Source organism: Thermobia domestica, chromosome 5 (assembly GCF_964235325.1).
Source record: "Thermobia domestica chromosome 5, izTheDome1.hap1.1, whole genome shotgun sequence".
In the NCBI taxonomy this organism is placed as follows: domain Eukaryota; kingdom Metazoa; phylum Arthropoda; class Insecta; order Zygentoma; family Lepismatidae; genus Thermobia; species Thermobia domestica.
Genome location: NC_137458.1, coordinates 37,406,229 through 37,423,812, shown reverse-complemented (window position 1 = coordinate 37,423,812; position 17,584 = coordinate 37,406,229).

Below are 17,584 nucleotides of genomic sequence, written 5' to 3'. Positions count from 1 at the left end.
TACAAATATACGGTATCCTCTTGCTTACTATAGAAGTCAGTACGGAGCATAAGTTATCCGTATGCTACATAGGCACTGCCCTTAGATGTTACATCATGCCGCTGCAGGATGTCTGACATCTAACAGTTTTCCGTATATCACATGCATATACTTATGTTACCTTCGTCAGGTATAGGGTATATGTTATATACGTCCATTTGTATGTGAGATCCTGACCGCCTATATTGTTTCATACGGAAAGTACGTACAAATGGAACACTTATGCAGAAAGTATTATAAAACATGCGTTTTCAGTTATACGTCTGCTGTATACGGAACTCTTCTACTTCCTACCACTTTCTACATTCCACCATTTCATTCGTTTCTCATCATCATCGTCTCCTTAAGCCTAACCGGCATAACCATGGGATGTGATACTTAAAGATTTCATTTTTCATTTTTGAAGGCTAATGTGAAACCTGAGCCATTGCGATTTCACAAGACTTCACAGGAAATAAGCAGTAATAATCAAAATGCTCATTACAGAGTGGATATGGCAACAAGGGAGTCATCCTATGAAATAGGATTAGAAACCCTGGTCTAAAAGATATAACTGTGGGATTTTAAATGTATTATTCACCTTTTCCCTCTATTTTCTTACTGTAACGACAGCTCTTATACATCACTTCTCTTTTTTTTTTTTTTTTTTTTTTTTAAAGTGATTTATTTATGCGTTCGTGGGTGGCGAATGTTTGGCATATCAGCCACTGTGGGATTCTAGCGTTAACACCAGCTCGTGCAATCTGATACACCTCTGTCGGTTGTAATTTCAATCTCCTATTTGTACCTAATTACACACAATGACGTGGGTCGTTTCTCGCTTGTTTTCTCTACGCATCTTGAGAAGTGTAGAAGAAGAAGGCATGCGATCTAACCAAAGGGATTCGTTGACAACTGCTAACACAGGATTACAGGTTTTGCTGAATTGAGATCAGTTCAGATGATTCTTTATTCGTGATGTGTTTGTTCTCTCTTTTGTTTATTGTCAGTGTTGGCAGACTCCGAATTCGCGTTTGCTCTAAAAGATAAAGGTGAAATACAGTTGCGATTCGTTTCTTTTCAATTGCATTCAATCAGCTACGGATTATTGTCACTGCGGGTGCGAGTGCGTATTCAATTCGAAAATTTGCTCATGTAATTTACGCCACCGCGTGTTTTGCGTACTCTACTTTTTAAACGATTACTTTCAATTTTATTTTTGATCCATGTATTTTACGTAGATTTTTTTTTTGTGTGTGTGTGTGTGAATTTATTTCCAATTTAGCCACGGTCTTTGAAGTTAGTACTGGTTTTACCAAAACAATTTTCGGATTCACTTAACAGTAATTCTACTACATGTTTCACGATCTCCCTATTGGGTATAGATGTATGGTTATGGTTACCGTAAGTGTCTTTGGCGCGGAAGACCCGGATTGGATTCCCGTATTGGAGCTCATGTGTTACGAGTCCCACATTAAGCTGTAAGTCTATGTTTCATATACGTTTGATGTTGAAAGGAACGCGAAATTGTAATCAACCAAGCCCTCCCTGCTGGTCTAGTGGGTAGCGTATGCACTTTTGTGCACATAGTCCCGGGTTCGGTTTCCAGTAAAAAAGCATTGAAATTGAAAAAGCATTGCGGTTGCTCAGATCTTAGCAAAGTGCAATTGACGTCTAATATAGCGCTAGCACCTAAAAGGGACGCTAAACTTTAACAAACAAACAAACATCAACCAACCAATCCACTCTATTCTTACTTGATTAGAATGGATTGATTCGCATCACAATTTCCTAGTGGCGGAAGTGCAAACCTGATTAAAGTAAATCAAGGGAAAAGGCAGAAGAAATCTAAAATGGAACTTATAGGGACTACGATGGACAATGATATGAAAGAAAAGATGGAAGAAAACTCTATGCGATTGGCGATATGGTAGAAAATGTACAAAGTAGCCGGGGAAATATTTAACGGATTCCACTAGATACACTCCATAACAAAATCAGCAGGATGGAAAGAACAACGAGAAAGGCATGAGTAACTGAAGCGATGCTTAAGAAGACGGAGGAATGCAGAATGGCGAAAACTACGGACATCAAAGAATGCAGAAGGCTGAATATAGAACTTAGAACAGAAACTGACAGAGTCAAAGAAAAGTGCATGGAACAGATATGTGAAGAAATAATGCAACTTTAACGCCGTGGTAGATATGATCTGATGTAGGGCTACCAGAAAGATCAAGAATTAGGAGGGAAAGCTAACAAAAACATACTTTTGGATCAATGAGGTTATGTAGTCATTGGCTATCAAGGAATATTTAGAATATGGGAAGAATACATAAAGAATCTATACGACCAGAATAACCCCAAAAGATGTTGCGATCGAAGCAGAGACAGAGGTGGATGATGAAGGAAAAGAACCCAGTATAATTAAAAATGAAGTAGTACAAGCCATGTAAGACATGCGTAGGAAGAAGGCTACTGGAGACGACAACATACTAACGGATTTTTTCAAAGGATCAGGACAATGCAATGAAGGTATTGATTTCATTTATTAATAAGATCTACCAGAGTGGACAATAGCCAAAAGGATTTTTTGATGTTACAGTGATTGCAACACCTAAGAAGAAGCAGGAAAAGGCACGCAGTGATCGCAGAATCATTAGTCTTATTTTAAAACTGGAAAGATTATGCGTGCGTACTGAACAGGCTGCTGGAAAGTAAGATAGAAGAGATGTTGGAAGAAGATCAATTAGAATTTCGGAAAGGAAAAGACGCCAGCGACGCTATTGAGTTGATGAGAATTATATCAGAACGAGTTCTTTCTTGGCATAAAGAAAGAGTTGTGTTTGTCTTCATCGACTGGGTCAATTGGACCAAACTTCTAAAAGTATTTAAAGCAATAGGGGTCAACTAGAGAGACCGATTACTCATTCGCAACCTGTACATAGGACAATGAGTGAAGTTGCCTTTGAATCAAGAAGTAATTAATAGTGTGGAGCAGTGGTCGAAGTGACACGGTATGCGGTGGTATGCCATACCGTGTCTGGTTTTTCAGTAATGAGGACATACCGCCTCTGGTTTTTCAGTAATGAGGACATACCGCCTCTGGTTTTTCAGTAATGAGGACATACCGCCTCTGGTTTTTCAGTAATGAGGACACACCGCCTCTGGTTTTTCAGTAATGAGGACATACCGTCTCTGGTTTTTCAGTAATGAGGACATACCGTCTCTGGTTTTTCAGTAATGAGGACATACCGTCTCTGGTTTTTCAGTAATGAGGACATACCGTCTCTGGTTTTTCAGTAATGAGGACATAACGTCTCTGGTTTTTCAGTAATGAGGACATAACGTCTCTGGTTTTTCAGTGATCAAGACAATATTTAAATAGGAGGAATATTTAGTCAAAATTATAATAAAACATCCTGTTTTTTTTTACCACTTCGAACACTGGTGTGAAGATTGAAGAGAAGGATGTAACATGTCGTCCCAATTATTCAAGATTTACAGTGAATGCTTAATAAGGAAAGCGTTAATGGAAGTTGGAGATTTCAACATTAGATGGAAGATCATAAACAAGGTCAGGTAGCGGATAACACGGTTATTATAACTAGTATCAAAGTAGGACTACAGTAGATGATGGATAAAATAGTTGAGAATGAGAAACAATATGGAATGGAAATAAACTTCATAAGAACATCTTTTGGATACACGTCCTTACGGGTCAGAGCAAAGAATACTTGCAGAGGTTAATCATTAATATCTGGGAAATATTTTAACGAGGTACTCTTACTGCATCCCGCAGAGATCAGGTCAAGAATTACCATAGCCAAAGAAGCATTCAACAAGGAAAATCACTCTTAGTTAACAGGCTTAATGTTGAACTAAGGAAGAAGCTGGCCAAGTACTATATATGGAAACGAAACGAAATGAAATTTTTGTTTTATGTCCCATGGTTATGCCAGCTAGACTAGAGGAAGCCTGTCCTCTGGTTAATGTGTGGTCGGTCTTAAAGAGACAATTCGTGCACGTGCGCTTAATCAAAAAGTAAATGGGGGATGAAGTAAGCTCAATTGACTTCGAACAGTCGAAGCGAGGAACAACAGTGTAACTATGTTTCGTCACTGTGTTACGGCAACAATGAAGCGAGCAGCACTACGCGGTGAAGTTTTGTGTTGAACTGAGGAAGTCCCTTACCGAGACGTTCGAAATGATCTAGACAGCATACGACAATGGTGTATTGTGCAGATCGCGAGTGTTCGTATGGCACAAAGCCTTTACAGACGCCCGAGAAGACGTCTATGACCAGAAACGGTCCAGGCGCGCTCAACTACGGTTACAGACTTTGATGTTAATTGTTTGCATGACATCTACTTCATTCGACTATGTTCAGTGAAATTTCTGAGTGCCGGACACCGCACAAACAAGATATTATTAATCCTAAAAATAGAGGTAACCCTTACAGAGAAGAAATACAAATATTGATTACTCACAGCTGATATGTTAATTGTATACACTACACAGTAAATATATTATTTTTAATGTAGCCTAACATCATAATACTATACTGACAATTACTGGGGAAATGTCAGTAAAATATATATTTTGTAGAGAATTAAAAATATCGCAGCAGGATGTTATTTTATATGGACGTGTACTGCAATCTCAAGTACTGTACATGCCTGTACAGTAAAAAAACTAATTCGCATATAAAAAGTAACATAGAAAGAGCATGGTAATTGGTAAATAGAACTAAATAGTCTTGACGGTTTATACATTTCTTGGTGGAAATATCTACAATGTTTGTCTGCAGTGATCATCATTGTGGACATTAACTTTTTTCGAAATTCGCTCTACTATATCACAGAATTGTTTTCACATTACAGAAAGTACTTATTTTCTTTCTGTATTAAATTCATATCAAACTGAGAATAATTTCTGACTGTTCTGAGGAGGTAACTAAATATTTGAGAGGTGGAGTGTCCGTATCTGAGAGTATCCGTATCTAAGAGTGTCCGTATCTAAAGGTATCCATATCTGATAATGTCGGTATCTGAGAGTGTCTGCATCTGAAAGTACTCTTATCTTCGAGCTTCTGTATCTGAGAGTATCGGTATCTGAAAATGTTCGTATTTAAGAGTATTCGTATGTGTCCGTATCTGATAATATCCGTATCTGAGAGTGTCCGTAAACGGGAGGACTGTTTCTCTAATAATACGTGTATTTTTACCAGAACAAATCTGTTCGGATTATGGGGTGGTACCCGTTAACAGGGATTTCACTATATTATTTACTGACCTGAGTTTATATTTGGTTTCTATTAACATATTATAATTTTCAAAGCATTAGTATAATCAAATACTCTTGCGTAATTATATGAATCATTAATATGAAATTTTAATTATGACAGTCTCTTTTCAACCACTCTGACCGGCGCTGTTTTACATGTAAAATATTTCTTGGTCCTTTTGTGATAAATATGGTATCACTGTTCTTACTGATGTTCGCAATGCGTTATTAATAGCCCTCTGGCGGCAAAATTGTAAAGTAATGAGAAGGTTCCTGCTGGTCTAAGATGTCTAAGATGATGCTTCGTCACTCGAGGTAATGGCGCTATATCTGAAATAAAACAGAGAATATCTCCCGTAGACTACGTTTTCTCAGATGATAATGCAACTTTTCTGCCTGTCTACGTATCTATAGGCACTTTGATCACACACACACCAAACATATGCATAATATACATCTACATATATGCTCAATTAGTATGCTACGTAAACACAGCGTGAAATTTAAGTTGTATTGGATGTGATCTGAATGGATTATATACCGTACGTTCATTTTAGTCTAGTAAGGCTGGATTATTCTCCACTACCTTATAATACATGTTTTGCAAATATAATTACAAGCTTTGGTGCATCTGTGCCAACATATATATAGTTTTTATTATTACTTTGCCGCATTCACTTTTTTTTTTAACATCGGCGGATATCTACTGAAGATTGCTTCTTTTTTCTTTCTTTGACCCGTTATGATAGTTGTACTTGCCAATTGTCTAGCTCATAAGGTTTTTCATCCTGTAGTCATAAGTGTTCCAATATAGGCCTACGTATTAACAAGCAAATAGTTAATAGAGTGTGTTTATCTCTGGTTTACGCGGTCCCGTGTTCGATTCTTGATTGGAATTGAATGACTGTCGTTTATAAGTAAGCCCAGTATCATAAATTATTTCAAATTAAGAAGCGAAGTGGTTTCAAAGATAGGGGCAGCGGTGGCTCAGTGGTAGAGCGTTCTCCTCTAGTGCCCCGGATTCAAACCCTGCTCTCGTCAAGTGAACTTTGTGGTGGACAAACACGTGGGTTTCCTTGGGGTTCTCAGTTTCCTCCCACTTTCTTCATTCCATCATTTCATTCATTTCTCATTAACACCGTCTCCTTTCACCTCGCCGGCATAACCGTGGGACGTAAAACTCAAAGATTTCATTTCGGTTTCAAAGATCTAAATATCTTGTACTCACGGCATATTGCCCAACTAAAAATAAATAAAAACTAGTGACAGTTAGAGACCCTTTGTTGGTTATGGAGTGACTGTGTATTACATGTTCTACGGAAGACCAGAAAGAATCATTAACCTACCTATCAGTGAAAATCTTGCATCTTACCAATTATCTCATACAGTCGCTACAGCTAAGTGATAATATTGATGTGTGACATTTTAGGCGAAATAAGGATCCTAGTTTTACCTAATCCTCGTTTCGTCTAAAACGTCAGACATCAATAAACGAACTCTTGGAAATCAATAGAAATTATAATTTTCTGGAAATTACAGTTTTCTTATTTTTTATACATATATATAAAACAAAAAAAAAACAACCTTTAATCGGCCTTTCAGTCAATTATGAATATTTTTTTCTCTCTTATATAACAGAGACTGCAATGTTGAGAGTTAACATTATGTGTTGTTAACTGTGTTAGTAATTACATATTTCTTTATCAACGAATTAATGAGAAATAATAGCATGTAAATGAATGAAATAGTGAAATATAAAGTTAATAACTTTGTCATTTTCGCTTAGTTTAGCAGATAGAAGTTTAATTTTCCACAAAATCGAAAATATTGACCAGAAGTCAATATGGTGTCCATAATATAGATCAGTAGTGTCCAATTATAATGAGCCTGAGGGCCATAACCGTCTTTGCTAACAACGTGAAGGGCCGCAGCTAATAATAATAATAATAATAATAATAATAATAATAATAATAATAATAATAATAATAATAATAATAATAATAATAATAATAATAATAATTATTATTATTATTATTATTATTATTATTATTATTATTATTATTATTATTATTATTATTATTATTATTATTATTATTATTAAATACTACAAAAGAAAAATATAAAAATGTATTTGAAATATTACATTCAATGCGATAAATGAGGGTGACTAGAAGAGTTTACACGGGCTGGGATATCTACATCCAATCCTGTTGTTGCGAGCCGCAGAAGATGTTAAAGAAAAGAATCTCCAAGACAGCTTCTGAAGCGGTTCTTCACAATTTTCATGGTGAATTGGTATGGTTGGTTTGGTTTGGTTAATTGAAGTAATCGTTCTTTCAGCAACGATGCCTTGTCTATAGCTACACTACTAACTCCAGTGTTGCCTTGGATGTCCGGGCCTTTTTGTTGTACAGAAGCGCTAAATGTATGCCTTATTTCGAAAGAAGAGTGGAAACATTAAAAGAATAAACATAAATGAAAATATTATCAGTAATAACAATCGTATGTTGTGAGAGCTTTGTGGGATGAAGAAAATGGTTTGGCGGGCCGCATGCGGCCCGCGGGCCGCCATTAGGACAACTCTGATATAGATACGTATATAATTGTAAGAATTATTCTTCATGCAATAGGGAATTCTCCTTTGTAGGGACTTTGTCTTCAGTTTTATTTCCCTTATTTTTGATTGTCCGCTATTTTACACATAACGAGGATTAGGTAAACTAAAGACCTTTATTTTTAGTGTTGTACAACCGTGTGCGTGGGTTTTCTCGGAGTTCTCCCGTTTCCTCCCACTTTCTTCATTCCACCATTTCATTCATTTCTCATAATCACCGTCTCCTTTAGCCTAACCGGCATAACCATAAAACTTAAAGATTTCATTTCATTTTTTAGTGTTGTACACGAGACAAGAAATAAAGTTTTCACGTCTCGTTCCATAAAATTTTATAAAAGTCTTGTCTCGTCTTGATTATCGAAGAATCCTTTCTCGTTTTTTTTTTTTTTTTTTTTTTTAATTCTCGTTTCCCTTTTAAAAATGTTCTTGTCTCGTTTTATAAAGTTACAAACAACATTTACGTTTTGATTTTTCATTATTCCACCTAAAACTTATCAAAATCATTCCACGTCACCAGAGGTTCACGAAAGGTGTGATATAACAACACTTAAACCATATTTATTATTTCAATATATTGTGTAATGACTTACGTATCATTAAACGTTCATAAATGGTCTTCATTGTGTTCGGACAATCACTTCATCAAGTCATAGCGGTTAGGGCTATGTATTTTCTAAGACATGTTAACACTAAAACAGTGTTTGAGATCTAAGAATTAGGTGGACTGGCGTTGGTCATGGGACTAGAAAATTTCCGTCGTCTCGAAATGAAAACGTGAATTGACATATTTCTCGTCTCGTCTCGTCTCGAATTTGAAAAATGTACTTCGTGTCTCGACTCTCGTCTCAATTTCGAGACGAAACATTGAAATTATGAACACTTACTGTGTGTTGAAATACAGTAAAGCCCCGATTATCCGCGTAATTGGGTGGCAAGGGCAACCCGGATAACCCGAAAATAGACTAAAAATGAAGTGCAAACACGAAAGAAAGCATTTCAGCGTAAAAACTATGTTTTATTGTGCAAAGAAACATAATAAAAAATTAAAATACGTATGTTTAGTACAGCAGAAACCTTTGTTCTGCGTTTAAATTACTAAAATAAAGAAGTAACAAAAAAACAATACTGTATTGTAAACAAAAAGTGTTCCGTTACGCCTTTTTAGTACTCATTTTACCAATTTGCATGTGGTGTCAGTCCGCAGCAACTGCTTATGAAAAATAATTGAGTACGACTGTAGCAGTATTATTTTTTCTTCGCAGCACTCGCGGATAAGCTTGGCTTTACTGTAACTGGTTACACTGTAAATAAAATCATAGGTAAATTTTACAATAAAAACGGTGGCAATCTGTTTGCCAAACCTCTATGTAAATCAATTTACACCTATAAAGTAAAATTACTAATAAGAAATTATGTAAAATTACATTTTTATCAACAAAAGTATCATTTTTTTTTTATAAATTTACTGTAAATTTGTAAAAAAAAAAAAAAAACAGCAAATTTTGTAATTTAATGTGAGAAAATGTAAATCAACTTACAAAATGAAGGATAAATGATTTTACATCGATATTTGGTAATTTAAATACAGTTTTTCTTTTTTCAGTGTATGCAAAAGGATGTGACACGATCTGTGAAGAAATAACTTTATTTTTAACTAAAATAGTGTAATATTTATTCGTCAATACCAAATCAATGCAAAATTCAAATAACAAAATTTGTAATTTGTTTTTGCTGACCAAACTTTCCAAAATCCATTAAACCTAAGATTGATTTGTTTACAATTGACTTTTATTCATTTGATATAACAATAAACTAGATGAAACAGAATATAAAGTTACACTTTTTTTCTTTCAATATGTGAGAAAAGAAAATGGTGTATTACAGAATCATAAATGCAGAATGGCGTCATCGTAAAAACGTTTAAATGACCTCTTCACAGAATGATTAAGAAAGTGAAATGAATTAATGATTGTCTGAGAGGAAAGATTAAAGTTTGATAGTAGGAAAATTATGATTCTTTCTTATCTGTTTCTTTCTCGATCTCTTGGTTCTACTGTGGGTAAACAGCATTGGACATTATTCAACAACAAGCATTTCCTTTATAGATGATCTCCGTTTACATGTTAACAACCAAGATAGAGCAAACTCTATTTAAATAATTGAAAATCCATTCTTTCTAGTGACACGGTTGATCATACTTATTCTTGTTTAATGAAAAGAAGATGATCTGGAAAACAAACTGGCCTTTGTGTTTTTTTCTTTATATCCCTATTCTAGACTTAATAAAAAATTTAAAAAAAGAAATTGGAGGATGGAAACACTCTGTCAGCTGCAGAAATTCACACGGTCTCTTTTGAAAATATTATAAGTGGCTTTCACATCGATATTCAACTGTTTTCTAATATTCCTGTTTCATGTTTTGTGATCTGATCTACTCACTGAGGTTGCATGCAAAAACATCATCCTTCCTCAAAGCAGCAATATTTCTTTATATCACATGCAAATTTCGCTTATATATATATACTATAACTCATAGCTTTCTTTAGATGTCCCTTTTAATTTACCTTCAATAAACAACAAAAGTAGTCACTGTTTTCAGAAGTTAAAAATAAAGTTAAGAATCCATCATCATTATTGTCGTTTACAAAGTTCAATCGTTTTTAATTGTGTTTCAAAATAATGACAGAATCTGTTTTGGTGCTTATGTTTTATTCATCTTAAGTTACAAAGAAGAAAATTATAAATCTCTTAAATAAACTATTTTGTTATATCAGAAGCATCAGAAGTTGACAACTACAATCTATTATTGAAGAGATTGTAGATGATTTCCTTTAACTAAGTAATTTTAATGGTTAAATTCTATAGTTTAACTTCGTATAAATTAGTTAAAAACTTTGGTAATGTCATGGGTTTAACAATTAGGTTTCACTTACTTCCAAATGATAGGCTAGATAGTCTTCTCGCAACAGCTGTTGGTTGTTCATAAATTTAACAACTTTCTCACAAATGGGAAAACTTTTTTTTGAAAGGGGTCTAAGTTTGAAACACCATTGCTATGAATAACAAATAATAATCGTCTTAAGAGGGCGTGTAATTCAAATCCACATTCAGCCCCGCAACTTAGTGGAGAGGGAGGACGAGATACATCAAAATTATCGAAAATGACGGATATTAGTACCGAATCCATAGTTTTCGGGTTAACTGAGATGAACAGTTACACTTTCGATGCCGTCTAAATCCAAATTCAGCCCCACAACTTCGGGGAGGGGGAGATGCATAAAAATGATCGAAAATGACCGATACCAGAGAGAGCTTTAGTAATAGTAAAAAGTGACTGACTTACGGAACATTATTACTAATTTTCCTTATTTCAACACAGCGAACCGAGTAATTGATGCTAGTACCATAAAATAAGCTGAAACATGATAAATTTGAAATGTCTAATCTAAGCTGTGGAATTCTTATAGAACGACTACGTACGTCCCTGCTGCTGTTTTGTCAGTCAACACGTATCGAAGCAAAAACATTAACCGATTACGAAAAATAATCTTTTGATATAGACTCATTGTCTTAAGGATAGGTTTCATTACCTATGTCTGTCCGGAATCTTCGTGAGTAAATAATTGAGACACTACAATCCAGAAGACCAGACAGCTTCGTCGTGTAGCACCAGAATTTGAGTATAATGTAGTTTTCTACCCCCATATAGTCATGGTTTCACCCAACGTTGGACTCTGATTAATAGATTTCAAGTATAATATTCATGTAAGTTAGTGACAACTATTTTAATCTGTTATAAAACTCTACCATTCTTTTATAAATAGTCTGTATATAAATTGCAATACTTGTTTCTTTTATAAACGAGCTTCTTCGTGGCTATATGATTAGCGTATGCTCTTTGGCACGAGAGACGCGGGTTCGATTTCCGGTAGAGCTCATGTGGTTCGAATCACAAGTATAGCTGTAGGTCCACGTCTCATATAGTCTTATTATTGAAAGGAATGGTAAACTCAAATCCAACTAACTTGTTTCTTTTAAAGAAAAGAAACATTCTTTATAAAATAAATGTTTGAAAAATACAATTTAGAAGTAAGAAACTTCGATCTAGCAAATAAGGAACAATATAGATGGAAGCCGATATCCTCTAACCCATCACAAAATTAAAAAGGTACTGTACAGCAATTGAAGCACCCTGGCGAACAACGATATATATTACATTTTAGTGATTTAAACAAAAAAGAGAAAAAACTGTAACATGTGTCGTTGTTCTGGTTAGAAAACACTTTGGCAGCACGGCATGCCATCTCGTGGCCAAGGGGGGCACCAAACTTTCAATATATGTCCGACATGTTTCGTAGAGAATAATTCCACTGATAGCGCTAAATGGTCCAAGATATCACATGTATCGTTGTTCGGCGGGGTGCTTCAATTGTAATTCAGTATTGTATACGTAATATTTTCATTTTACACAAGAGATCTTTGGTGCGGGTTCAAATCACGGCGGGAGCTCATATGGTTCGGATCCGAATTTAAGCTGTAGATCTACGTTTCATATAGTCTTATTGCTCAAAAGGACGGTAAACTTCAGTGTTCAGCACAATGCAATACGACAAGAGAATTACGAAAGATAAACTGCAAATCTTGTGCCCCAAAGTATGCAACCAGAAAAAGTGAAAAATGTCAAGTGGGTAACATAACTTCCAGGCACTTAAAGATAAACCTCTAGTTCCTAGAAACCTTTTTTAATAGATGTATTCAATATTTTAAATAGCAACCTGCACACTAAAGGACATCGATGCATAGAAGTCAGTGGATCGCAAGCCATTAGCAAGCAGGAGTGGATACAACTAACCATTATATGGCGTGACAGCCCTTGTGAGCCTGAGCCGATCCAAAGCCATCTGTTAGCGACCCGATGAACGACGTCCAGTTTAGCAATTAACACGTGGTTAGCGTATTGCGTCGCCTGTAACTGTACAGGCGTATCAGTAGCTTTCTAGACCTAATGGCCGTCACGTCTTTTATTCACGTAACTCTCCAGTTTGTCTCACGAAGCTGGGTGGACGCCGAAAATTGGGAAGCACCTGCTGGGAATCGAACCCGAGACCATGCGGACGTGAGTCCAACACTCTAACCACTAGAATACGGTGTCCCTAGTGGATACAACAAGTACGGATTAGGAGGTTCTCTTTAACATGAGCCATATACACTTTCATGGACATATAAAAACTTGTACTTTATTATATTAATAATAGAAAACTCCGTAAGGAAATCTATTGTTAATGTAATAAATTACATTTTAATTAAACCATAATTGGCTGGCTAAGTTAGGAAAAGTAAATTTTACAGGAGAGTAGTTTGAAGGTAAGTTTTACTGCACTTACCTGGATAATTTTGACATAACCAAATGCTGTAACTTCCTCAATTTTATGAATTCGTCTTAGCCCCTTCTACATAATGTAGAACTCACCAGAAGAAGCTTATAAGTATAAAATCGAAATTTTCAAAAAAAAAAAAAAAAATGTCGACTTAGCCGTTTATTCACTGGAATCAGCAATTAACATATCTAACGTTTGCATTAAAACATTATGTTTATAAAGCATTTGAGAACAAGATCCTGAGACGAATATTCGGACCCAAGAGGGACGGGAATGGGGAATGGCGGAAACTTCATAACGAGGAACTACATAATTTATACGGTTTGCCAAACATTGTTGCGGTCATCAAATCTAGGATGCTCAGGTGGGCAGATAATGTAGCCAGAATGGCAGAAAATAAGAATGCTTTCAAAGTCTTAACTGGAAGCCCAATCGGATACTTATTCACTACTACAACATAAATAAACCCGTAGTTAGTGTGTGGCCAAGAGTTAAGCTACCCTGAGGGCATCTTCACCCTTCTGAAAATTTGAATTGTTTGTTTAGGTGAATATGTGTTCAAAAAGTTTAATAAAGAAATTCTTGGAGTTTATCTTATTGGATTAAAAAAAAAAAAAAAAAAAAAAAAAAAACTCCAATTTGTTCGTGGTATGAAATAGAAAATCCAATGTCCTTTCTTTGTTTTCATTAATTCAAGGGTTTTGTTCTGGTAGCTTTCCATTCATTGTGCTAATCTGGCTGCTCTGGAAATTTCCGTTTTCTTTATTTTCTGAAAACTGCAGATTGTTTTGTCTTTTGCAGGCACTCATGGTTTGAATTCGCTTGATAAAATTTCGTATTCATGTTATTATGAATTTTCAGAAGCTGTTAAAATCACATTAAACTCTGCTAACTTTTCATCCCCCCCCCCCGTAAGTACCACATTAAGGAAAAATTATTATATGATAATAGCATTTATATATTAAGAAACTAATGAGTGTAAGGTAGACTCAAATTACTCCTCCGAATGTTATCTACCCTCCCTGTCTTAGTGTTCTATCTATTGGCCCCTGTAATATTTGTAATACTCTTTGCACAGCTCTCGTTGCAAAATATATATATTTAAAACTGAATGAAAGAAGATTATAGCGGCGATTTCTCTCCCTCCAACCAAGTGAAGACATCTCTTAAAATTCATGGCGAACGACGTGGTAGGATCCATTTGTCCTCATCCGCACCAGATGTCACGCTCAGCGTCGTAACAAAATGGGCGATATAAAGTTAGGTGGAAGTCTAAAGCACTCATATTTCCTCGCATTCCTTTGTATGGCAAAGGAAAACCAGGATTGTTAGATTCTTAAAGCCCAGCATGGCACCGTCACCGCCCTGTTTGACGTCTCCCAGCAGGGGATAAAAAATACAGGGATTATTCATTGCGTCCAGTTCTTTTCACCAGTATATTATTCACCGCGCCTATTACACATGTTATTCACAATCAACTGCATATTTCACGACCTTCTGAGGCTTTTTCGGTTCGAATTTCTTTTTTTTTTCTTTCTGATTCGCCTTTTAATATGTTTTCAACTATCAACATACAACGTTATACGTACTCTTGCTTAGAATTCTCCATGTACGGAAAACAAGAGGACAAGAGTGTTAGATTATGATGGATTTATTATAGTAACATATTTTCATAATGATTATAGCAACATTGAACCAAAATATAGTGTTGCCAGTTAAGTCTATTTTAGTCACTAACAATATGAGAAAATAACACTTTTTCTTAAATGCCATCTACTTAGAATATATTGTTACTTTTTTGTATTCCATACCATAGTTGTGTACATCTGTGAAGTTAGTTATGGTCTTTCTTGGGAATTGTAGGTTTCTGATTGGCTAATCAAGTTTTGAAGGAAGTGAGAGTTTAGCTGTTTCAGCCAATCATTACTTTGTATTCACATCTGTTGTTTTATCTTCTTGACTGAAGAAGAGAAAGACAGAAAGAAAATAAAAGAAAGAAATACATATCTAGAGGTTGAAATAATATAACTTGTTCAGCATGTTTATCAATATGAATGATAGGCACGCGTGGTCCTGGGTTCCCTTCTCGGTGGGAACATATAATTTCAGATGTCGACTCGACATCGTGAGACAGGTTTGAAAGTACTCCGATTAAGAAGCACTGCAACCCGGTCTAAGAAGCCAGAATTAATGGCATCGGGACAGAAGCTCTGATCACGCGGCATCCAATTGATTTTGATCCATCTTTAACCCCATAACCATTTGTAATGTGTAGCACCACGCGATTTTATTTTGTAGTTTAAGAGAAGCCAAACTAGGTCTCTACCGTGATGATTCGAGTGCGATCTCTGTGGGTTTGGATTCTCATATTTTCATGTTTCCATCCTGGTAATTGCATATTAAGAATGAGAAACAAATCCTAAAAATAGCGGAAACTGTATTACGCGAACAATGGAAATCAAAATAAGCCTCTTAACGGAAAATTTCAAATCTCAGAGTGCAGGCTGTAGAAAGTTCTTAGACATCCTACGTGAAGTTAGATATATTTTAGCAAAACAGACAGTGATGTGCAAACCGAAGCAGACACGATGGATATACATGTTCTAGTTGAGAATTATATGGAAATTCTGAAAGAGAAGAGGAGATGGAGGAAGAAGAGAAATAAAACATTTAGTTGGAAGGAGAGTGGAGGCTCAAGACGTATCGAGATTTTGTCAAAAGTTTAAAGGAACTGCAACATTTGCCTTACTTCGAAATGACACTGATATGCTTAGTGTAGTTTCTGAGGCTAAAGTCTCAGTGGAAAGTTGAGCAGACAAGCAGCGATGTATATAGAGAACCCTCCTTGACTACTGGAAAAATTAAGTTAGCGTGTGTACAGTATTTTTTTCCTGTTCATTGTAAGTTTTGCGTGTATTAATGCGTAGGAGAAATAAATCCTGTAAATTGACTGAGGTAAGTACAGCGATCCAGTATTTTTACGAGTCCCGTTCGATTCCGCTAAAGACAGGCAATATCTTAATAAAGAGCAATAAAGAGTGATAATTAAAAAAGAAAATGGCACTATCAAATAACCTTTTCTAGGAAAAAGATTTTTTTAAAAAGAAATCACATGTCAACTGAGAAGCTTCCATGCTCCACAGTTTCCAGTTAACCTCTTCGTCTTCACGCACGATTTTTCTGCTTTAATATCGTCCATTAATTGTAGTCTCCTTCACCCTCACCCTCCCTTTCCCGCCACCACACCCTCTAGCACACCCTCATGATACAATTCCTTTTTACCCGATGTCCCAACCAGTATCTCTTCCTCTTCTTAATAATATCTAAAAGTGTTCCTTCCCTCTCCCATTTCTAACACCTTTTCATTCGTTTTCCACACGACCCAGCCAATTCTCTCCATTCTTCTCTACACCAACATCTCAAAAGCTTCCAGTCTTTTTTTAATCGCTTTTGCATAGTGCCCATGTCTTTGACCCATACAGTACAATACTCCAGACAAAACATTTTATAAATCTTTTTTTCTCAACTCTTTATTCAAAGTCTTTTCTTTCTCCTCAAGGTTTCTTTCGCCATTCCTATTCTTGTTTTTAGTTGACGTTCACACTTCATGTTATTACTAATAACACTACCCACATAGCACAAGTACGTCCACGGGATGTCCGAGACTGAGCCCGCAACGGATGACGGGACATCCCGGGATTATCCGAATGTGCTCCATGGACATCCACAGGATTTCCGCGGGAGATCCAGATGTCCAATAATATCCCGGGAAACGGGATATTCAACGGGACCACGAAGGGATATCTATTGGTTTTCCCTCGGACCTCCTGTCCCATCTGGGACGTCCCGTGGACATCCTACATGTGAATTCTTCAGGACGTCCCATGCAGGACGTCCATGGGATGTCTTCTCATTGTCCCGATAAACCCGGGAACCGAATGGGATGATTGGGATCAAAATGGGACATCCCAGGGACGTAGTGTGCTATGTGGGTACCCAGGTATGGAAAACTAGCCACCTGTTCTATTTTCTACCCTCCTCATTTCGTCTAAGAGAATATTTTGGTATTCATCTTTGATAAAAAGAAGCTGTATATCTCAAAGATAAAGGGCGACAACGAAGAAGAAAATAGTTCAAATTTGAATTAAAATCTGAATATTTTTACTTTATAATCTAACATGTCTTAGGTGCAGTCATGTTGGATCACAGGCCAATTGTACTTTTTTAATTTAAATATTTTAAAGATTAACTCTCCATGTTTATACTACCAAGATTAATAATTGATTCATGG